Source organism: Lepisosteus oculatus, unplaced genomic scaffold (assembly GCF_040954835.1).
Source record: "Lepisosteus oculatus isolate fLepOcu1 unplaced genomic scaffold, fLepOcu1.hap2 HAP2_SCAFFOLD_52, whole genome shotgun sequence".
NCBI lineage: Eukaryota > Metazoa > Chordata > Actinopteri > Semionotiformes > Lepisosteidae > Lepisosteus > Lepisosteus oculatus.
The window spans coordinates 1,434,343-1,457,732 of NW_027168064.1; the positions used below are offsets into that span (position 1 = coordinate 1,434,343).

Genomic DNA, 23,390 nt, shown 5'->3' on the forward strand with positions numbered 1-23,390 from the left:
CTTAACAACTACAGGCCTGTCTCAAAGGTCCCATTTCAATCTAAAAGTCTTGGGAGAATAGTTGTTGCCCAACGTCAATCATATCTGGATTCAAATAATATACTTGAGAAATTTTAGTCTGGTTTCTGAAACTGCATTAACAAGAGTCGTAAATGATATTCTCTTAGCTACTGATGCAGGGAATGCAACAGTGCTTGTGCTTTGCTTCTAGATCTTAGAGCTGCCTTTGACACGGTTGACCTCTCTGTTTTGTTACACAGGCTTGAGTTTGAGGTTGGCTTATCTGGAACCGTCCTTCAGTGGTTTACTTCACATTTTACTCATCGTTTTCATTATGTTCAAATATCTAATAATTGTACTGCTTCATCAATGTCACCAGTTCAATTTGGGGTACCAGAAGATCAGTGCTGGGACCAATATTGCTCTCTCTCTCTACATGCTGCTGCTAGGTAGGATAATATGAAAAAATAATATGAACTTTCATTCATATGCTGATGACACTCAAATAAACATTTTGTTTACACCAAACGACAACTCTTCTATTATCAGTTTAGTTAAATGCATTAAGGAAGGAAATACTTGGATGTGTGAAAACTTTTTGTTACTCAACTCTGAGAAAAATGAGGATCTGTTGATCGGAGGCAACAATACTGATAGGACTACTATAACTTCAGCACTTAACTCAGAGGATTTAAACATCTGCCTCAAAGAGACAGCACGTTACCTAGGCGGCATATTAGACACAAGGCTCTTAACAACTTGCATTGTTAAGTGCCTTGGGACAACCTTGTTGTGAAAGGTGCTATATAGAAATACATTGATTTGAATTGAATTGACAATGTAAAATGTTGTGTGTGTTGTTTGTTAAACAAGACTGTCTTTATTTATCAAAAAATAAAAGGAATTTGCTAGGAATGCAAACGTTAGGTTGCGCTTCTTCATGCTGCATCGTCGGCATGAGTGGAGCTTTTTAAACGTCTGTACTTACTGTGCCCCATAAGAAATCGTTTGTCCCCATTCAAAAGAGATTGTGCGATGTCCTGCAGTGTTCGCAAAGCAAACCTTTGACAGTTTGAAAAGAGGAATTTATTCTGCTTCCTGTGCGTGCAGTAGTTACAAAGTTGAACGTCTTTACACGATCTGCTGCAGTTTTCAGTGGGCGGGCTTTGTCAGAGGGCTTGGAAAAACGCACTGTGTTTCGGCTCGGGAAACATCATGAGAAGTGTCCTGCATGTTTTCTGTGTATAGCTGTCTTTTAACGCATACAGAATTCATTCGAAATCATTGATTTCTCCAATTAACAAGGTTCCCTTAAAGGATGAGTCAAAGTAACGTCTAATCGGATTAGTTTCCTTAGAGCTGGTTCAGAGTTTGCTCAAGAGTTTACCTTTCACAGATGCGCAAAGAAAAATGTTGGGGGTGCACGCTTCAAGGTGCCTTACAGCTGTAGGGAGTGATTCGAGACGATTTGTGGCGTGTGCTCGTTCCCATATACCGTACGCCCCGGGGTGCAGTGCTAAGATGAAGTACAATACCGCTTGGGCACGTAACGGCGTTACACGCAAGTGCGGGACGTGAGGCTTTTCGTTTGTTCATTTTGTTTTGCTCTGCTTTGCTTTGTTTCGTGGTCAAGAGGCGTAAGGTAAGTCGTAATCCAGGGAGAACACTGGTGGCAAACAGTCCGAGGTGAGAGGCGAGGTCCAAAGTCGAAAAGGCAGAAGGGGAGTCCAATATCCAGAATAAACGAGGTAATGGAAAAAACGCCAGGTAGAGCTCTCAAGGAGTAGACTCAATACCAGCGGGAAGCAAGTAAAGATGGTAAAAATAGCACTGCGTACCCCACGGTGGAGTGTGTGCAGGTGGGTTAACTCGTGCGGCGGCGTTTGTTAATAATCACCCTCTGCTGGTGCTGTTTAGATTGCTTAAGAGTTGGTCTTAACTGCCTGGCGGTCATGACAAGCTCCTCTTTAAGCTGTGGTTTAGTTTTGCATTCATGTGTTTCTAGAGCAGTTATTTATGGGGGTGGGTGGGTCCTTCACAGAGGCTCAGGACAAATCCCCTGCATGAAGGTCTACTGTGTGCGTTCAAACAGTCACAGGTCAAGAGCCAGGCAGGAGGACAATGGACAGATGAGCCAACGAACTAAAAATAAAAGAACAGATATGAAAAAGCCACCATCTTTTTCTTTTTGACATTTTCCGACTTTCATGCAAGCCAGGACAAAGTTGCTCGTAGCTACTTGTGGATTCAAATACTCTATCGAGTGCTTTGATGAGTTTTTGCAATTTGATTGTCGTCCTGTCAGCCTGTTTCTGTTTTTTTTTTTCAATCTAGGGATGGAAAGTATGAGGGAAATGATGGAGCAATCAATAACCGCTCCGGAAAAATGGCAGAAAGAAATGGTCCGTCACTAAGGACATTTGTGAAGCAGAGGAGTGACATCACCACAAAGGCGACTTATTCTGCTGATCGTTTTGGTGAATAATGATTGAGGCGTGTTAAGAGAAAGGTAGCTGCGTCAGCATGCTTAGGCTGCAAAGGATAAAGCAAAGGTTTACTCCATGCTGAAAAAAGAAGAAAAGAAGCACAACGTTTCGACTGTGGAGCCTTCTGCGCCATCTTCTTTAGCGATGGTGATGATGTTTACATTGGAAAAACTGAGACACGCATACTGGAGGGGCTTGAACCACCAACTTTTCAGCACCACAGAGTCTGACAGTCTTTTGTGCACCCTACATTTGCAGGTTTATGGTCAAAGAAAACAATCACTTGCGCTTCTTGCAGCCGGCAATCTTTTTCCACTGACAACCAAGAAATGGATTTCATCTTTCACAAGCTGTATGGATTTCTTCAAAAACAAGTTATTCCAGAAAGGAAATGAATTCTTGCATTAAACTGAACCAAGCTGTACATGTTTGTCTGAAATGATACATTCGGCACAACAAGACACGGAGAGAGGCACCGCTGGTATTCAGACCCAGGATCGCCTGCTTACTAGGCGGGCACTTTAAGCCACTAGGGAACAGCGCCAGCGGAGCACCGCGCTTTTACAGACACTTGGACACATCTGCGTTCGGTGTGCACTTAACCTGCTCTCTGAGCCCGTTGCCTCCGTCCCATTTAATAGCAGAACTGACGCCAAGAGAAATGATGAGAAATGGCATTTATCGGGCACTTTTCATGTCCAAGGAGCTCAATGCCCTTGACACCTCCCCAAGGCGACAGAGCTGTGCATTCTTTGGCGACACCATTTTTTCTTTTGTTTAATTTCTATACTTATTGATAGAATAAAAACGATATGTCATGTACTGTAAGGGAAATGTCTCTTTTCATGGGGAAAGCTAGCACCAGCAAATGTTGTGTTTAGAAGAAGTGATTTAACATGACACGTGACCTAATTTACCGGAGCAAAAGCTCACCCAGCAAGCCCTGCTTTACTTCTACAGGAGAGAAGTACTGTAGAGTCTGCAAGATGTTCAGCTGGGTAGCTACGTCAGCATGCCTCGGCTGCAAAGGAACAAGTACTAGGTTTATTGCATGCTGAAAAGAGAAGAACGGAAACACAGCGTTTCGACTGTGAGGTCTTCTCACACCTGAAGAAGCCTCACACCTGTAAAAGGCTCCATGGTTTTCTTTCTTCTCTTTTCAACATGGAATACACCTATTGTCTGCAAGATGTGACAATTTCATGGTGTTTTGGAAGAAAACCTTTTTTCTTTGAATTCAAAATCAATCGGAATTTCAGCACAACACATCAACACTTTTTCTGTTTTAAGGAGATGATATTTTAAACCTGACAAAAATAGTAGGAAACACAAGTTTCTTGCTGTGAAAATTTAGATGGGGAAGTGTACTACTAGTAGCAGTGTAGAGCTCTCTGTGGTGGAGTGCAAGCGCATGTTCTATGGGCCAGTGGCGTAATGGATAACGCGTCTGACTTCGGATCAGAAGATTGTAGGTTCGAGTCCTGCCTGGCTCGTGAGGCTTTTAAACCTCTCAGGTTCCTAGGTAACAGGTTGCCGTCATGTATATGAACTATAGAAAAGCATTTGCCACAACCCGTAAATTAGCACGCAAGTGCGGGCTGGTGAACACAGAACTGTATGGAGATCATCTCCAGCTCCGAGCTCAATTGCAATGAAAAAACATGCAGAACAGAACTGGAGAGCAGATGAATTTGTGCTCAGTAGGGTGGGGAGGACTCAGCATTGCTATTGTTCTAATTGGCATGAACTGCAGGGGATCTGAATCAGAACATGTCAGTCAGTTTGATCATTGCGTCAGTATGTAGGCCACGTTAATACAGAATTATTACTTTGTCTGTCTCGTCTTTGTATATAGCTGAATGTCCCTGACAATTTCATGTTAGTTTTTAAGAACGACATTGGTGCTAATATATACATATATAGTATATAAGGAACACGTAAAAGTTTAGTCCATGCTGAAAGGATAAGAAAACCGCCACAACGTTTCATCTTGGAATAAATCTTTACTTGTTGTTTTGCAGCCTACCCATTCTGACCTAACTCCTCCCTTGAAATTCCCTAACAGATAAGGGTACGTAACGGCTCATGCGATGCTCAGTTGCAATTTGTCCCAAAACAAACAAGAACAGCAGCTGAGGGTTTGAGTTTGAACATGCACTGTATTAAAGCAGCTTTTATTTCCATTGATAAATGCTAGATATTCCTACAGAGATTCTCCAGGTGAGTAAGCGATTCCTGTTTCTGTTTCTATTTCTGTTTCATATATACAGTATATATATGTTACATGTGTCTCTGCAATAGTATAAATGTGTTATACACTATCAGGGGCTGCTTTTTTGTGCACCTCATCTACAACAAGGGTTTTTTTTTTCATTTATGTTTGTGGACCTTCACCATTTGAGGAAGTGAGTTAGATAAGAAAGTTACAGGTATGGTGAGCAATGACTGACAAAGGCACGTACTGCGTATTCCTTACAGAAGTGTAAGCAATTTGTTCTAAAAAACACCGGCTAAAGTCCAACATCGTTAGCAATCTTATTACTTAAACAGAATTAACATCAATAAACTGTAAGGTGCTGGTACATGCGAGTAGATTTGATCTTCTATTAAACAAAAATGCAATTACAGCTCTAAAAAGGTCAACCTAGACTTCTGTAACAGATCTGTTCAGGTCATCGCTGTTTCTCTGACCTTGTGAGTCTTTGGAATTTTAAAAGTGTATTTTGCTTGCCTTTCATGTGGTCTGTGTACAAGTCACTGTGGCGTATGCGGTCCTACACAGCCTTGCTATAGACGTGACGAGCCTCCGCTATGTTGCAATGGAGAACAGGTTCAGTACGGAGCTGCCGAGAAAATTCAGCTGGAAAGCTCGTTGCAGAAAAGCATCGTTCTCTGTGTCCAGCGGCAAAGCGTCCATCGTGGGTGCTGAAGAATCGATTTCACAGGCTGTGGGTCCAGGCGATTTAGAGTGTTAAAGGTCCCAGTGAAAACGAAACGGCGCCGGTCCTTTTACACGCACGCACGCAACCAAATGCAAAGGACGCCGTAGTCGGCAGGATTTGAACCTGCGCGGGGAGACCCCAACGGATTTCAAGTCCGTCACCTTAACCTCTCGGCCACGACTACAGCAAGCGCCGCGGCCGCTGCCTTCTTGCTACAATCGAACAGGGAGTGCGAGGCGGCGGCGGCAGCGGAGGCAACTTTTTTCAAGTTCGCTCTCCGTTTAAGAAACCTTTTACGCCATACGTGCAAGCACACACACACACACCTCAGAGGACTTAAGGGTGGCTTCAAGTTGGAATGATAAAGTCTCCCCGTTCGGACATGAAAACAGAACGTTCTTAGACAGAAAGCAATCAACAACAGAGACATCTGGACGACGATTTTAGTCACTGCACTTTGAATAGCATTTTTACTCCAGTTACAGGAGATGCACCAATGGCCCTTGACCTACGCTCTTACCAATGCCTTGAACATTCAAACAAAACAGCCCTCAAGTCCTGCGGTTTAATATAACGCTGTTACGTGTCGAGGCAGTATTTGACTCTGTCCTACCGTTGAGACACGGGGCGTATATGGAAATGAACACATGCTACGGATCGTCTCTAATCGGTCCCTACAGTTGGAAGGCTCCTTGAAGCGTGCACCCCCATCATTCATCTTTGCGCATCTGTGAAAGGTAGACTCTTGAGCAATGTTTGAGCCAGCTCTAAGGCAACTAGTGCTATTGGACAGACACCTCTGGAAGATCCTAAGAGTCTCTTAACACCACTTCCAGCAGCAAGCTTAATTGTTCGCTGGAGGTCTCCCACCCAGGTACTGACCAGGCAAAGAATCACCAGTACATTGAATGAGGAAGTTAATCCTGAAATCCAATTACATATCTCAAGGTAAGACAAATCCATAAGAACATGTCTTAGTATTACTTCGTTTACATTAGTATGGCACTGAGTTGGAGCTCCTCTTTAAGCTGTGGTTTAGTTTTGCATTCATGTGTTTCTAGAGCAGTTATTTATGGGGGTGGGTGGGTCTTTCACAGAGGCTCAGGACAAATCCCCCGCCTGAAAGTCTAATGTGTGCGTTCAGACAGTCACAGGTCAAGAGCCAGGCAGGAGGACAATGGACAGAAGAGCCAACGAACTAAAAATAAAAGAACAGATATGAAAAAGCCACCATCTTTTTCTTTTTGACATTTTCCGACTTTCATGCAAGCCAGGACAAAGTTGCTCGTAGCTACTTGTGGATTCAAATACTCTATCGAGTGCTTTGATGAGTTTTTGCAATTTGATTGTCGTCCTATCAGCCTGTTTCTGTTTTTTTTTTTCAATCTTGGGATGGAAAGTATGAGGGAAATGATGGAGCAATCAATAACCGCTCCGGAAAAATGGCAGAATGAAATGGTCCGTCACTAAGGACATTTGTGAAGCAGAGGAGTGACATCACCACAAAGGCGACACATTCTGCTGATGGTTTTGGTGAATAATGATTGAGGTGCGTTAAGAGAAAGGTAGCTGTGTCAGCATGCGTAGGCTGCAAAGGATCAAGCAAAGGTTTACTCCATGCTGAAAAGAGAAGAAAAGAAGCACAACGTTTCGACTGTGGAGCCTTCTGCGCCATCTTCTTTAGCGGTGATGATGTTTACATTGGAAAAACGGAGACATGCGTCCCTGGGTGGGCTTGAACCACCAACCTTTCGGTTAACAGCCGAACGCGCTAACCGATTGCGCCACAGAGACTGACGGCCGCTTGTGCTCCCTACATTTGCAGGTTTATGGTCAAAGAAAACAATCACTTGCGCTTCTTGCAGCCGGCAATCTTTTTCCACTGACAACCAAGAAATGGATTTCATCTTTCACAAGCTGTATGGATTTCTTCAAAAACAAGTTATTCCAGAAAGGAAATGAATTCTTGCATTAAACTGAACCAAGCTGTACATGTTTGTCTGAAATGAGACATTCGGCACAACAAGACACGGAGAGAGGCACCGCTGGTATTCAGACCCAGGATCGCCTGCTTACTAGGCGGGCACTTTAAGCCACTAGGGAACAGCGCCAGCGGAGCACCGCGCTTTTACAGACACTTGGACACATCTGCGTTCGGTGTGCACTTAACCTGCTCTCTGAACCCGTTGCCTCCGTCCCATTTAATAGCAGAACTGACGCCAAGAGAAATGATGAGAAATGGCATTTATCGGGCACTTTTCATGTCCAAGGAGCTCAATGCCCTTGACACCTCCCCAAGGCGACAGAGCTGTGCATTCTTTGGCGACACCATTTTTTCTTTTGTTTAATTTCTATACTTATTGATAGAATAAAAACGATATGTCATGTACTGTAAGGGAAATGTCTCTTTTCATGGGGAAAGCTAGCACCAGCAAATGTTGTGTTTAGAAGAAGTGATTTAACATGACACGTGACCTAATTTACCGGAGCAAAAGCTCACCCAGCAAGCCCTGCTTTACTTCTACAGGAGAGAAGTACTGTAGAGTCTGCAAGATGTTCAGCTGGGTAGCTACGTCAGCATGCCTCGGCTGCAAAGGAACAAGTACTAGGTTTATTGCATGCTGAAAAGAGAAGAACGGAAACACAGCGTTTCGACTGTGAGGTCTTCTCACACCTGAAGAAGCCTCACACCTGTAAAAGGCTCCATGGTTTTCTTTCTTCTCTTTTCAACATGGAATACACCTATTGTCTGCAAGATGTGACAATTTCATGGTGTTTTGGAAGAAAACCTTTTTTCTTTGAATTCAAAATCAATCGGAATTTCAGCACGACACATCAACACTTTTTCTGTTTTAAGGAGATGATATTTTAAACCTGATAAAAATAGTAGGAAACACAAGTTTCTTGCTGTGAAAATTTAGATGGGGAAGTGTACTACTAGTAGCAGTGTAGAGCTCTCTGTGGTGGAGTGCAAGCGCATGTTCTATGGGCCAGTGGCGTAATGGATAACGCGTCTGACTTCGGATCAGAAGATTGGAGGTTCGAGTCCTGCCTGGCTCGTGAGGCTTTTAAACCTCTCAGGTTCCTCGGTAACAGGTTGCCGTCATGTATATGAACTATAGAAAAGCATTTGCCACAACCCGTAAATTAGCACGCAAGTGCGGGCTGGTGAACACAGAACTGTATGGAGATCATCTCCAGCTCCGAGCTCAATTGCAATGAAAAAACATGCAGAACAGAACTGGAGAGCAGCTGAATTTGTGCTCGGTAGGGTGGGGAGGACTCAGCATTGCTATTGTTCTAATTGGCATGAACTGCAGGGGATCTGAATCAGAACATGTCAGTTAGTTTGATCATTGCGTCAGTATGTAGGCCACGTTAATACAGAATTATTACTTTGTCTGTCTCGTCTTTGTATATAGCTGAATGTCCCTGACAATTTCATGTTAGTTTTTAAGAACGACATTGGTGCTAATATATACATATATAGCATATAAGGAACACGTAAAAGTTTAGTCCATGCTGAAAAGATAAGAAAACCGCCACAACGTTTCATCTTGGAATAAATCTTTACTTGTTGTTTTGCAGCCTACCCATTCTGACCTAACTCCTCCCTTGAAATTCCCTAACAGATAAGGGTACGTAACGGCTCATGCGATGCTCAGTTGCAATTTGTCCCAAAACAAACAAGAACAGCAGCTGAGGGTTTGAGTTTGAACATGCACTGTATTAAAGCAGCTTTTATTTCCATTGATAAATGCTAGATATTCCTACAGAGATTCTCCAGGTGAGTAAGCGATTCCTGTTTCTGTTTCTATTTCTGTTTCATATATATATACAGTATATATATGTTACATGTGTCTCTGCAATAGTATAAATGTGTTATACACTATCAGGGGCTGCTTTTTTGTGCACCTCATCTACAACAAGGGTTTTTTTTTCATTTATGTTTGTGGACCTTCACCATTTGAGGAAGTGAGTTAGATAAGAAAGTTACAGGTATGGTGAGCAATGACTGACAAAGGCACGTACTGCGTATTCCTTACAGAAGTGTAAGCAATTTGTTCTAAAAAACACCGGCTAAAGTCCAACATCGTTAGCAATCTTATTACTTAAACAGAATTAACATCAATAAACTGTAAGGTGCTGGTACATGCGAGTAGATTTGATCTTCTATTAAACAAAAATGCAATTACAGCTCTAAAAAGGTCAACCTAGACTTCTGTAACAGATCTGTTCAGGTCATCGCTGTTTCTCTGACCTTGTGAGTCTTTGGAATTTTAAAAGTGTATTTTGCTTGCCTTTCATGTGGTCTGTGTACAAGTCACTGTGGCGTATGCGGTCCTAACCAGCCTTGCTATAGACGTGACGAGCCTCCGCTATGTTGCAATGGAGAACAGGTTCAGTACGGAGCTGCTGAGAAAATTCAGCTGGAAAGCTCGTTGCAGAAAAGCATCGTTATCTGTGTCCAGCGGCAAAGCGTCCATCGTGGGTGCTGAAGAATCGATTTCACAGGCTGCGGGTCCAGGCGATTTAGAGTGTTAAAGGTCCCAGCGAAAACGAAACGGCGCTGGTCCTTTTACACGCACGCACGCAACCAAATGCAAAGGACGCCGTAGTCGGCAGGATTTGAACCTGCGCGGGGAGACCCCAACGGATTTCAAGTCCGTCACCTTAACCACTCGGCCACGACTACAGCAAGCACCGCGGCCGCTGCCTTCTTGCTACAATCGAACAGGGAGTGCGAGGTGGCGGCGGCAGCGAAGGCAACTTTTTTCAAGTTCGCTCTCCGTTTAAGAAACCTTTTACGCCATACGTGCAAGCACACACACACACACCTCAGAGGACTTAAGGGTGGCTTCAAGTTGGAATGATAAAGTCTCCCCGTTCGGACATGAAAACAGAAAGTTCTTAGACAGAAAGCAATCAACAACGGAGACATGTGGACGACGATTTTAGTCACTGCACTTTGAATAGCATTTTTACTCCAGTTACAGGAGATGCACCAATGGCCCTTGACCTACGCTCTTACCAATGCCTTGAACATTCAAACAAAACAGCCCTCAAGTCCTGCGGTTATATATAATGCTGTTACGTGTCGAGGCAGTATTTGACTCTGTCCTACCGTTGAGACACGGGGCAGATATGGAAACGAACACATGCTACGGATCGTCTCTAATCGGTCCCTACAGTTGGAAGGCTCCTTGAAGCGTGCACCCCCATCATTCATCTTTGCGCATCTGTGAAAGGTAGACTCTTGAGCAATGTTTGAGCCAGCTCTAAGGCAACTAGTGCTATTGGACAGACACCTCTGGAAGATCCTAAGAGTCTCTTAACACCACTTCCAGCAGCAAGCTTAATTGTTCGCTGGAGGTCTCCCACCCAGGTACTGACCAGGCAAAGAATCACCAGTACATTGAATGAGGAAGTTAATCCTGAAATCCAATTACATATCTCAAGGTAAGACAAATCCATAAGAACATGTCTTAGTATTACTTCGTTTACATTAGTATGGCACTGAGTTGGAGCTCCTCTTTAAGCTGTGGTTAAGTTTTGCATTCATGTGTTTCTAGAGCAGTTATTTATGGGGGTGGGTGGGTCTTCCACAGAGGCTCAGGACAAATCCCCCGCCTGAAAGTCTAATGTGTGCGTTCAGACAGTCACAGGTCAAGAGCCAGGCAGGAGGACAATGGACAGAAGAGCCAACGAACTAAAAATAAAAGAACAGATATGAAAAAGCCACCATCTTTGTCTTTTTGACATTTTCCGACTTTCATACAAGCCAGGACAAAGTTGCTCGTAGCTACTTGTGGATTCAAATACTCTATCGAGTGCTTTGATGAGTTTTTGCAATTTGATTGTCGTCCTGTCAGCCTGTTTCTGTTTTTTTTTTCAATCTAGGGATGGAAAGTATGAGGGAAATGATGGAGCAATCAATAACCGCTCCGGAAAAATGGCAGAAAGAAATGGTCCGTCACTAAGGACATTTGTGAAGCAGAGGAGTGACATCACCACAAAGGCGACACATTCTGCTGATGGTTTTGGTGAATAATGATTGAGGCGCGTTAAGAGAAAGGTAGCTGTGTCAGCATGCGTAGGCTGCAAAGGATCAAGCAAAGGTTTACTCCATGCTGAAAAGAGAAGAAAAGAAGCACAACGTTTCGACTGTGGAGCCTTCTGCGCCATCTTCTTTAGCGGTGATGATGTTTACATTGGAAAAACGGAGACATGCGTCCCTGGGTGGGCTTGAACCACCAACCTTTCGGTTAACAGCCGAACGCGCTAACCGATTGCGCCACAGAGACTGACGGCCGCGTGTGCTCCCTACATTTGCAGGTTTATGGTCAAAGAAAACAATCACTTGCGCTTCTTGCAGCCGGCAATCTTTTTCCACTGACAACCAAGAAATGGATTTCATCTTTCACAAGCTGTATGGATTTCTTCAAAAACAAGTTATTCCAGAAAGGAAATGAATTCTTGCATTAAACTGAACCAAGCTGTACATGTTTGTCTGAAATGATACATTCGGCACAACAAGACACGGAGAGAGGCACCGCTGGTATTCAGACCCAGGATCGCCTGCTTACTAGGCGAGCACTTTAAGCCACTAGGGAACAGCGCCAGCGGAGCACCGCGCTTTTACAGACACTTGGACACATCTGCGTTCGGTGTGCACTTAACCTGCTCTCTGAGCCCGTTGCCTCCGTCCCATTTAATAGCAGAACTGACGCCAAGAGAAATGATGAGAAATGGCATTTATCGGGCACTTTTCATGTCCAAGGAGTTCAATGCCCTTGACACCTCCCCAAGGTGACAGAGCTGTGCATTCTTTGGCGACACCATTTTTTCTTTTGTTTAATTTCTATACTTATTGATAGAATAAAAACGATATGTCATGTACTGTAAGGGAAATGTCTCTTTTCATGGGGAAAGCTAGCACCAGCAAATGTTGTGTTTAGAAGAAGTGATTTAACATGACACGTGACCTAATTTACCGGAGCAAAAGCTCACCCAGCAAGCCCTGCTTTACTTCTACAGGAGAGAAGTACTGTAGAGTCTGCAAGATGTTCAGCTGGGTAGCTACGTCAGCATGCCTCGGCTGCAAAGGAACAAGTACTAGGTTTATTGCATGCTGAAAAGAGAAGAACGGAAACACAGCGTTTCGACTGTGAGGTCTTCTCACACCTGAAGAAGCCTCACACCTGTAAAAGGCTCCATGGTTTTCTTTCTTCTCTTTTCAACATGGAATACACCTATTGTCTGCAAGATGTGACAATTTCATGGTGTTTTGGAAGAAAACCTTTTTTCTTTGAATTCAAAATCAATCGGAATTTCAGCACAACACATCAACACTTTTTCTGTTTTAAGGAGATGATATTTTAAACCTGACAAAAATAGTAGGAAACACAAGTTTCTTGCTGTGAAAATTTAGATGGGGAAGTGTACTACTAGTAGCAGTGTAGAGCTCTCTGTGGTGGAGTGCAAGCGCATGTTCTATGGGCCAGTGGCGTAATGGATAACGCGTCTGACTTCGGATCAGAAGATTGTAGGTTTGAGTCCTGCCTGGCTCGTGAGGCTTTTAAACCTCTCAGGTTCCTAGGTAACAGGTTGCCGTCATGTATATGAACTATAGAAAAGCATTTGCCACAACCCGTAAATTAGCACGCAAGTGCGGGCTGGTGAACACAGAACTGTATGGAGATCATCTCCAGCTCCGAGCTCAATTGCAATGAAAAAACATGCAGAACAGAACTGGAGAGCAGCTGAATTTGTGCTCGGTAGGGTGGGGAGGACTCAGCATTGCTATTGTTCTAATTGGCATGAACTGCAGGGGATCTGAATCAGAACATGTCAGTTAGTTTGATCATTGCGTCAGTATGTAGGCCACGTTAATACAGAATTATTACTTTGTCTGTCTCGTCTTTGTATATAGCTGAATGTCCCTGACAATTTCATGTTAGTTTTTAAGAACGACATTGGTGCTAATATATACATATATAGCATATAAGGAACACGTAAAAGTTTAGTCCATGCTGAAAAGATAAGAAAACCGCCACAACGTTTCATCTTGGAATAAATCTTTACTTGTTGTTTTGCAGCCTACCCATTCTGACCTAACTCCTCCCTTGAAATTCCCTAACAGATAAGGGTACGTAACGGCTCATGCGATGCTCAGTTGCAATTTGTCCCAAAACAAACAAGAACAGCAGCTGAGGGTTTGAGTTTGAACATGCACTGTATTAAAGCAGCTTTTATTTCCATTGATAAATGCTAGATATTCCTACAGAGATTCTCCAGGTGAGTAAGCGATTCCTGTTTCTGTTTCTATTTCTGTTTCATATATATATACAGTATATATATGTTACATGTGTCTCTGCAATAGTATAAATGTGTTATACACTATCAGGGGCTGCTTTTTTGTGCACCTCATCTACAACAAGGGTTTTTTTTTCATTTATGTTTGTGGACCTTCACCATTTGAGGAAGTGAGTTAGATAAGAAAGTTACAGGTATGGTGAGCAATGACTGACAAAGGCACGTACTGCGTATTCCTTACAGAAGTGTAAGCAATTTGTTCTAAAAAACACCGGCTAAAGTCCAACATCGTTAGCAATCTTATTACTTAAACAGAATTAACATCAATAAACTGTAAGGTGCTGGTACATGCGAGTAGATTTGATCTTCTATTAAACAAAAATGCAATTACAGCTCTAAAAAGGTCAACCTAGACTTCTGTAACAGATCTGTTCAGGTCATCGCTGTTTCTCTGACCTTGTGAGTCTTTGGAATTTTAAAAGTGTATTTTGCTTGCCTTTCATGTGGTCTGTGTACAAGTCACTGTGGCGTATGCGGTCCTACACAGCCTTGCTATAGACGTGACGAGCCTCCGCTATGTTGCAATGGAGAACAGGTTCAGTACGGAGCTGCCGAGAAAATTCAGCTGGAAAGCTCGTTGCAGAAAAGCATCGTTATCTGTGTCCAGCGGCAAAGCGTCCATCGTGGGTGCTGAAGAATCGATTTCACAGGCTGCGGGTCCAGGCGATTTAGAGTGTTAAAGGTCCCAGCGAAAACGAAACGGCGCTGGTCCTTTTACACGCACGCACGCAACCAAATGCAAAGGACGCCGTAGTCGGCAGGATTTGAACCTGCGCGGGGAGACCCCAACGGATTTCAAGTCCGTCACCTTAACCACTCGGCCACGACTACAGCGAGCACCGCGGCCGCTGCCTTCTTGCTACAATCGAACAGGGAGTGCGAGGTGGCGGCGGCAGCGGAGGCAACTTTTTTCAAGTTCGCTCTCCGTTTAAGAAACCTTTTACGCCATACGTGCAAGGACACACACACACACACCTCAGAGGACTTAAGGGTGGCTTCAAGTTGGAATGATAAAGTCTCCCCGTTCGGACATGAAAACAGAACGTTCTTAGACAGAAAGCAATCAACAACGGAGACATGTGGACGACGATTTTAGTCACTGCACTTTGAATAGCATTTTTACTCCAGTTACAGGAGATGCACCAATGGCCCTTGACCTACGCTCTTACCAATGCCTTGAACATTCAAACAAAACAGCCCTCAAGTCCTGCGGTTATATATAATGCTGTTACGTGTCGAGGCAGTATTTGACTCTGTCCTACCGTTGAGACACGGGGCAGATATGGAAACGAACACATGCTACGGATCGTCTCTAATCGGTCCCTACAGTTGGAAGGCTCCTTGAAGCGTGCACCCCCATCATTCATCTTTGCGCATCTGTGAAAGGTAGACTCTTGAGCAATGTTTGAGCCAGCTCTAAGGCAACTAGTGCTATTGGACAGACACCTCTGGAAGATCCTAAGAGTCTCTTAACACCACTTCCAGCAGTAAGCTTAATTGTTCGCTGGAGGTCTCCCACCCAGGTACTGACCAGGCAAAGAATCACCAGTACATTGAATGAGGAAGTTAATCCTGAAATCCAATTACATATCTCAAGGTAAGACAAATCCATAAGAACATGTCTTAGTATTACTTCGTTTACATTAGTATGGCACTGAGTTGGAGCTCCTCTTTAAGCTGTGGTTTAGTTTTGCATTCATGTGTTTCTAGAGCAGTTATTTATGGGGGTGGGTGGGTCTTCCACAGAGGCTCAGGACAAATCCCCCGCCTGAAAGTCTAATGTGTGCGTTCAGACAGTCACAGGTCAAGAGCCAGGCAGGAGGACAATGGACAGAAGAGCCAACGAACTAAAAATAAAAGAACAGATATGAAAAAGCCACCATCTTTGTCTTTTTGACATTTTCCGACTTTCATACAAGCCAGGACAAAGTTGCTCGTAGCTACTTGTGGATTCAAATACTCTATCGAGTGCTTTGATGAGTTTTTGCAATTTGATTGTCGTCCTGTCAGCCTGTTTCTGTTTTTTTTTTTCAATCTAGGGATGGAAAGTATGAGGGAAATGATGGAGCAATCAATAACCGCTCCGGAAAAATGGCAGAAAGAAATGGTCCGTCACTAAGGACATTTGTGAAGCAGAGGAGTGACATCACCACAAAGGCGACACATTCTGCTGATGGTTTTGGTGAATAATGATTGAGGCGCGTTAAGAGAAAGGTAGCTGTGTCAGCATGCGTAGGCTGCAAAGGATCAAGCAAAGGTTTACTCCATGCTGAAAAGAGAAGAAAAGAAGCACAACGTTTCGACTGTGGAGCCTTCTGCGCCATCTTCTTTAGCGGTGATGATGTTTACATTGGAAAAACGGAGACATGCGTCCCTGGGTGGGCTTGAACCACCAACCTTTCGGTTAACAGCCGAACGCGCTAACCGATTGCGCCACAGAGACTGACGGCCGCTTGTGCTCCCTATATTTGCAGGTTTATGGTCAAAGAAAACAATCACTTGCGCTTCTTGCAGCCGGCAATCTTTTTCCACTGACAACCAAGAAATGGATTTCATCTTTCACAAGCTGTATGGATTTCTTCAAAAACAAGTTATTCCAGAAAGGAAATGAATTCTTGCATTAAACTGAACCAAGCTGTACATGTTTGTCTGAAATGATACATTCGGCACAACAAGACACGGAGAGAGGCACCGCTGGTATTCAGACCCAGGATCGCCTGCTTACTAGGCGGGCACTTTAAGCCACTAGGGAACAGCGCCAGCGGAGCACCGCGCTTTTACAGACACTTGGACACATCTGCGTTCGGTGTGCACTTAACCTGCTCTCTGAGCCCGTTGCCTCCATCCCATTTAATAGCAGAACTGACGCCAAGAGAAATGATGAGAAATGGCATTTATCGGGCACTTTTCATGTCCAAGGAGTTCAATGCCCTTGACACCTCCCCAAGGTGACAGAGCTGTGCATTCTTTGGCGACACCATTTTTTCTTTTGTTTAATTTCTATACTTATTGATAGAATAAAAACGATATGTCATGTACTGTAAGGGAAATGTCTCTTTTCATGGGGAAAGCTAGCACCAGCAAATGTTGTGTTTAGAAGAAGTGATTTAACATGACACGTGACCTAATTTACCGGAGCAAAAGCTCACCCAGCAAGCCCTGCTTTACTTCTACAGGAGAGAAGTACTGTAGAGTCTGCAAGATGTTCAGCTGGGTAGCTACGTCAGCATGCCTCGGCTGCAAAGGAACAAGTAATAGGTTTATTGCATGCTGATGTAGCGGCGAGGCTTATTAATAAGGCAGAATTAAGTGTTTCCGAGCTTCCCAAATGAGGCCCCATTTCTCTGTTCATCTCTGTGGTGCAGCCACAGAGAGACTATTCCCAGGGTGATTTAAGGTCCTAGGACAGCTCCCAAAGGGGGATGCACTTAGCTAAGCCTGGCTATCATGATCAATGGTCATCCATTGGCGCCTATCTGTCTAGGGAGTGCCAGTTGGACATCTGGACTGCATTACTAAGTGTCAGGAGTAAGTGACTCATATCTCACCTTGATCAACCAATCAGGGACTGGTAGGGCCGAGTAACCCACGTGGGACTCTGATGCCCATGGAACTTTCAGCCAATCAATGAGCTGAAGTTCCTCCAGGTAAAAACAGGCAACACAGAGAGCCTGAGAGATTCAGTGAGATTCAACAAGATTCAGAAGGGATTCTGGAGAGGATTCTGTGGACTGTTCTAAAGGGAATTCAAAGGAGAATTCCAGGGCAGGACGGCCCAGGAGCAGAAGGCTCCCAAGGGCAGGACATCCTCGCAGCGCGCCTCCTGACCATCCTGAGACTCAGCCCGGACAACCACGGAACGGCCAGTGTGTCTGAGTGCCAGAACTTTCCTTTGTTCTAAGAGTCTAGAGTGGAGGTTGCCAGAGAGTAACCAGCAGCAGGCCTCGTGAACAGGTCGGAACTGTGGAAAGCTGAATCACTATTCAGAACTAGCTCTTCATTAGGAACGAACCGGTCCTCTTCCTGACTTGCTGGGACCCACAGTCATCTTTTCTCCTGTGCACAAACTTTGCTAGTTAAAGCCAACACTAACTAGCCGGTCAGTGAGCATCAGCAGCGCACCGTCGCAAGCCGCACAGCACAGCCTGGCACGGAGCCAGAGAGCGCGGATTGGACAGCAACAGCCTGCAACTGTTTCTTTGTGCCCGCAGAAGATCTGAATCCCCAAAGATTGGATGAGTATTTAACTTCAATGCATTACAGCTCGAGAATTCAATTGTTATCCCAACCAGTTGATATCAATTTAATTCCTAAGAGTTATGTACTTGTTTGAGTATCTAATGTAGAAGTTATAACTAAGTTCATTTACGAAACGGTCTTAATGAATGATATACTGAACGTATGTCCTCTTGATATGTGTAACACTTCGTAACTGACTGAATATATACCTTTTGTATTCTGATAACCCTCTCGATAAGATCTGTTAGTTTTATATGCATATTCTATGTATTAATAAATGTATCCTCGTGTATTAGTACCTGTGTGTGTGCGTTGTTTGAGTTATGTCGCATGGTTGGACTCTAAAGCCATCAAAAGAATCAACTTTGTGATTTACTGCTACAATTAATAATTGTCTCAGTAAATGCCCAAACCCTACAGAACTGGTGCCTTCAGAGAGCCACTATGATTACATATTTGGCGTCCCTGAACCGGTTTTCTTACATATTTGGGGTCCCTGAACGGCTATGAATCACTACACTGAAAAGAGAAGAACGGAACCACAGCGTTTCGACTGTGAGGTCTTCTCACACCTGAAGAAGCCTCACACCTGTTAAAGGCTCCATGGTTTTCTTTCTTCTCTTTTCAACATGGAATACACCTATTGTCTGCAAGATGTGACAATTTCATGGTGTTTTGGAAGAAAACCTTTTTTCTTTGAATTCAAAATCAATCGGAATTTCAGCACGACACATCAACACTTTTTCTGTTTTAAGGAGATGATATTTTAAACCTGATAAAAATAGTAGGAAACACAAGTTTCTTGCTGTGAAAATTTAGATGGGGAAGTGTACTACTAGTAGCAGTGTAGAGCTCTCTGTGGTGGAGTGCAAGTGCATGTTCTATGGGCCAGTGGCGTAATGGATAACGCGTCTGACTTCGGATCAGAAGATTGTAGGTTCGAGTCCTGCCTGGCTCATGAGGCTTTTAAACCTCTCAGGTTCCTCGGTAACAGGTTGCCGTCATGTATATGAACTATAGAAAAGCATTTGCCACAACCCGTAAATTAGCACGCAAGTGCGGGCTAGTGAACACAGAACTGTATGGAGATCATCTCCAGCTCCGAGCTCAATTGCAATGAAAAAACATGCAGAACAGAACTGGAGAGCAGCTGAATTTGTGCTCGGTAGGGTGGGGAGGACTCAGCATTGCTATTGTTCTAATTGGCATGAACTGCAGGGGATCTGAATCAGAACATGTCAGTTAGTTCGATCATTGCGTCAATATGTAGGCCACGTTAATACAGAATTATTACTTTGTCTGTCTCGTCTTTGTATATAGCTGAATGTCCCTGACAATTTCATGTTAGTTTTTAAGAACGACATTGGTGCTAATAGATACACATATAGCATATAAGGAACACGTAAAAGTTGAGTCCATGCTGAAAAGATAAGAAAACCGCCACAACGTTTCATCTTGGAATAAATCTTTACTTGTTGTTTTGCAGCCTACCCATTCTGACCTAACTCCTCCCTTGAAATTGCCAAACAGATAAGGGTACGTAACGGCTCATGCGATGCTCAGTTGCAATTTGTCCCAAAACAAACAAGAACAGCAGCTGAGGGTTTGAGTTTGAACATGCACTGTATTAAAGCAGCTTTTATTTCCATTGATAAATGCTAGATATTCCTACAGAGATTCTCCAGGTGAGTAAGCGATTCCTGTTTCTGTTTCTATTTCTGTTTCATATATATATATACAGTATATATACAGTATTGTACTATTATTATATAATTCGTTACACTGTGGCTGTGTTGTGTGTGTTAAGCTGCTGTTGCACTGCAATTTCCCTCACGGGATCAATAAAGTATCTATCTATAAGAAGACATTACCAACAACGACCACAAGATGGAGATATTGTCTAGACATTACCAACAACGACCACAAGATGGAGATATTGTCCAAAGAGGCAAGAAGGGCAAAGCCGCGATAAGGTAAAATCATTTTTTGTAAGAGATTGGTGTCAGAATGCACATCCGTATCCCAAACAGAATCTCTAGTAAAATATGATCATTTGTGAAACAGGCAAATGAGTGTCTGCTACAATATGATTGCTACAGATGCAGCCATTCAAAATGTGCGGGCGATACTGCATTATTTTCCGGTACGCTGTACGCAGTCTACCGCGAGTTACCGGTAAATACCGCGAGTTACCGGTAAATACCGCTAGCAAAATAATAGTATCCGGAATTTCCGCAAGGTGGAGCTAATAAAGCTCAACTTCTCATGTTTGAGCTGTAGCCATCAAAGTCTTTAATGAAGATATTACTAATAGTATTAATAATAAATGACCTTGGACAAGCTGTAAACTCAAAGTATTGCCCTGGTCCACATTATTTTTTTCACTGACCTTCTTTGTAAAAGTAACACCACAGCATTTCGCAATCACGCATTTTTTTCCAATCATGCAAAGTACAGTAATTTTTGAGAATCGATTCACCATGCCTTTCACATGCTCATAAAAGAGATTGATTTAGGAACATAAACATATTACCGTATGCAAACTGTACTGTATACAGTTTGTATATGTATATGTATATGTATATGTATATTTAATGTCTTAACTGTGCCCGTTTAAGTATTGAATATTTATATGGAATTTTACCACTGAAGGGAAATCTTAGTGCCTGAGCATAAAAAGAATAGGAGCGTAATGCAACGCGTGTGAAGGCCATAAACGATATTAATTTTGGAACATAAACATACAGTATATGGCTGGTCTCGGTACTTTAAAGAAAACATACACGAAACATGGTTTCATTATGACCAGAATCGGTCTTGAGATATTTTTAACTTGATTTACAGTATTTGAGAGGTATGTCTTGACACCGATACTACGTAAATACTCCTCACGTATATGTTTCTAGGTTTATATTATGCATTTCATACGGTCAAATTGCTTTTGAGCAACTGATGAGAAGCGCGAAACGGTATGCCCAGGGCGTTTTAGTTTTTGTTTTGTTTTAATGCAGTGCAGTGGATTGATTAGAGATATCAAGTACATACAAGTCATTTTTTAAATGTTGTAGTTCGTCTTGTAAAAATGTTACGAGTACATCATCTGTCAACAATTACACAGGTTCTGTTTCCATATTGCGGTTTTTGGTTACGTAATACTATTTTCTAATTTCACGTTGTGAATATATGATTTGGGCAAACAGAGCCGCAAAGAAGTACATTATGGGTTGTTGTTGTTTTTTTGCAGTTTTATCTAAAATAAGCGATGCTTAAACCTTTGTCTGATTCTTGTGAAACTATCCACACGACAGTTACCTAGGAGTTGACTTCAGTGATGTCACTGATGGGATGTTTCTAAAAATCCATCCTCTGTAAAACATCTTCTCTAGTTGTTCTGCATATGTATTCGCTAATGAAGCTGTGTGTTCTGAGCCTGGTTCTCTACATTTCTGTATGAACCAGCTTAGAGGGCTAAAGACAGCTTGTGTTTAAATTGAGTGTAAGGTAATTTATGCTTCTAAAGTCATGGTCAGCATTTATTATTGTACTGTGCTGTAAACTTCTTCTGTGCCTAATTACATTATTTTATAGTCGATAATGTTTCTGTAGTGCTTTTTCAGCCCTCAGCATGTGACTGCGCTGGTGGTGCTGTGGGTTAGGTTCCTGACTCCTATGTCACATGGTCTGTGGTTGAATCTCATGGAACTATGACTTTAATTTTTAACAAACATTTCTTTGAAAAAATGAAACATTTCCCTTGGTCAGAGATTAAATAAAACCTCACTCGCATCAAAACAAATTTATATTTCTAAATATCACAACATGATCGAATTTACGTCTTTTTAATAACAATGAATAGTCACCTATGCGTTACAAAATAAACATTTATATTGATTTGAATCGAGTTTTGATTTAAATCGTAAACGCGTGTTTAAAGGCGATATACTGTATAAAAGCGCTGATTCTTATGGAATGTGTTTGGCCGGGGATTCAAAAAAATTATTTTTTTTAATCGCGTATCTAAGGAAAATTGCAGTATAACTTTGTTCATGCACAAACAGTGGCATGTTACATTATAATTTGGGTGTCTCCTCTTGCCAGAAAGCTCTAAATTGGATTTTGAGTGCGGTTTTTGACTTTTTCTAAATTGCAACCCATAAATAAAGCTGATACAGTTTAGACTTACTGTATTCTAAACTGTATTACAACATCACATTGGACAATGCAACGTAAATTGCAAAAATGCACTTGGAATCTGTCCAAGCCCTACTACGAAAATTATTAAAACTGCGACACTTATCATTCATCTTTAAATAAACTTTATTTTATATAGCGTTTTAAGCGAATAGGTAATTAGATTGCTCATAAACCTAATCGCTTTTTCTACATAAACACAGCGTGATTGCTCTCTGAAAATGCTTTTTTCTTTATATTTAGGCTCAGATTTCAACTATAGATTGTATTATTATAAACTTTCTTGGAAAAATGTCTTTTATGTAAACCATGTTTGCTATTAATTCATTTAGGGCTAAAATACGTTCATTGTCTTCCAATCGAGTCGAGTTGACATTGGAAGCTTGCCACGCCCGGACTGTTATACCAACGCATTAGCATGTTGAAGCGATTTCATTGAGGAGGCCATCTACTAGTTAACACTGTACTTCCTACTTTGAAAACACCTGTGAAATTGGTTTAATTCGTCACAGCCAGCACTCCGGCAGAGAGGGGGGTTGTACTCGTTAATGTCTGATGACATACAAGTGGAAAGATTACAGATTTTAATCGTTTTTTTTCTGAACCAGGGAAAATCTGATCATGTTTCTCTATAACAATAATAAAAAACTTTATTTTAAATTATTTTACATATCCCGCTTGCACATCGCACGACTTTAATAAATCTATTCTTTATTAATACTAAATAAATAATACTAAAAATACTACAGCAAAGAGGTCACTTGATTTTTGGAATAATTCCAAATAGCACAATGATCCACTGGCATTCCTGAAGTCTGTTTAGTGCATAATCTTCCAAATACAATCACTAAGCAATTATAAGAATTATACCATCCTATTTCTTTGTGATGTCCTGTAAAAACTAAACCTATTTTTATAAGGCTTTTACTCAAAAGGTTTCCAAACACACAAAGCATTTGTGAAGTACTATAGTATTTCTAAAGGTTACTGGTACAACATCAATCATTAAAGCTTAACAATAAAGTTTAGATTGCTGACTATGGACTAACTACATTAACTAACTGCAATGCAACATTATACATTTTACAAGAATATCTGGTTGAATTCTTGCATTTGTAGCCAATTTAATGCGAGAGAAATAAGCCAATTTAATTAT

At 42.3% G+C, this 23,390-nt stretch overlaps 10 non-coding genes across 10 annotated transcripts; 4 read left to right on the forward strand and 6 right to left on the reverse strand.

The window, feature by feature from the left end:
* Positions 1–3,906: 3,906 nt before the first annotated feature.
* On the forward strand, positions 3,907–3,979 carry trnar-ucg (transfer RNA arginine (anticodon UCG)). Its single transcript has one exon. It is a non-coding gene; the product is annotated as a tRNA-Arg (tRNA).
* Positions 3,980–5,530: 1,551 nt separating this feature from the next.
* Positions 5,531–5,612, reverse strand: trnas-uga (transfer RNA serine (anticodon UGA)). The gene has a single exon. It is a non-coding gene; the product is annotated as a tRNA-Ser (tRNA).
* Positions 5,613–7,148: 1,536 nt separating this feature from the next.
* trnan-guu (transfer RNA asparagine (anticodon GUU)) lies at positions 7,149–7,222 on the reverse strand. Its single transcript has one exon. It is a non-coding gene; the product is annotated as a tRNA-Asn (tRNA).
* Positions 7,223–8,415: 1,193 nt separating this feature from the next.
* trnar-ucg (transfer RNA arginine (anticodon UCG)) lies at positions 8,416–8,488 on the forward strand. Its single transcript has one exon. It is a non-coding gene; the product is annotated as a tRNA-Arg (tRNA).
* Positions 8,489–10,042: 1,554 nt separating this feature from the next.
* On the reverse strand, positions 10,043–10,124 carry trnas-uga (transfer RNA serine (anticodon UGA)). The gene has a single exon. It is a non-coding gene; the product is annotated as a tRNA-Ser (tRNA).
* A 1,535-nt stretch (positions 10,125–11,659) lies between these two features.
* trnan-guu (transfer RNA asparagine (anticodon GUU)) lies at positions 11,660–11,733 on the reverse strand. The gene has a single exon. It is a non-coding gene; the product is annotated as a tRNA-Asn (tRNA).
* Positions 11,734–12,926: 1,193 nt separating this feature from the next.
* Positions 12,927–12,999, forward strand: trnar-ucg (transfer RNA arginine (anticodon UCG)). The gene has a single exon. It is a non-coding gene; the product is annotated as a tRNA-Arg (tRNA).
* Positions 13,000–14,553: 1,554 nt separating this feature from the next.
* On the reverse strand, positions 14,554–14,635 carry trnas-uga (transfer RNA serine (anticodon UGA)). Its single transcript has one exon. It is a non-coding gene; the product is annotated as a tRNA-Ser (tRNA).
* A 1,538-nt stretch (positions 14,636–16,173) lies between these two features.
* trnan-guu (transfer RNA asparagine (anticodon GUU)) lies at positions 16,174–16,247 on the reverse strand. Its single transcript has one exon. It is a non-coding gene; the product is annotated as a tRNA-Asn (tRNA).
* Positions 16,248–18,928: 2,681 nt separating this feature from the next.
* trnar-ucg (transfer RNA arginine (anticodon UCG)) lies at positions 18,929–19,001 on the forward strand. The gene has a single exon. It is a non-coding gene; the product is annotated as a tRNA-Arg (tRNA).
* The last annotated feature ends 4,389 nt before the right edge of the window (positions 19,002–23,390 follow it).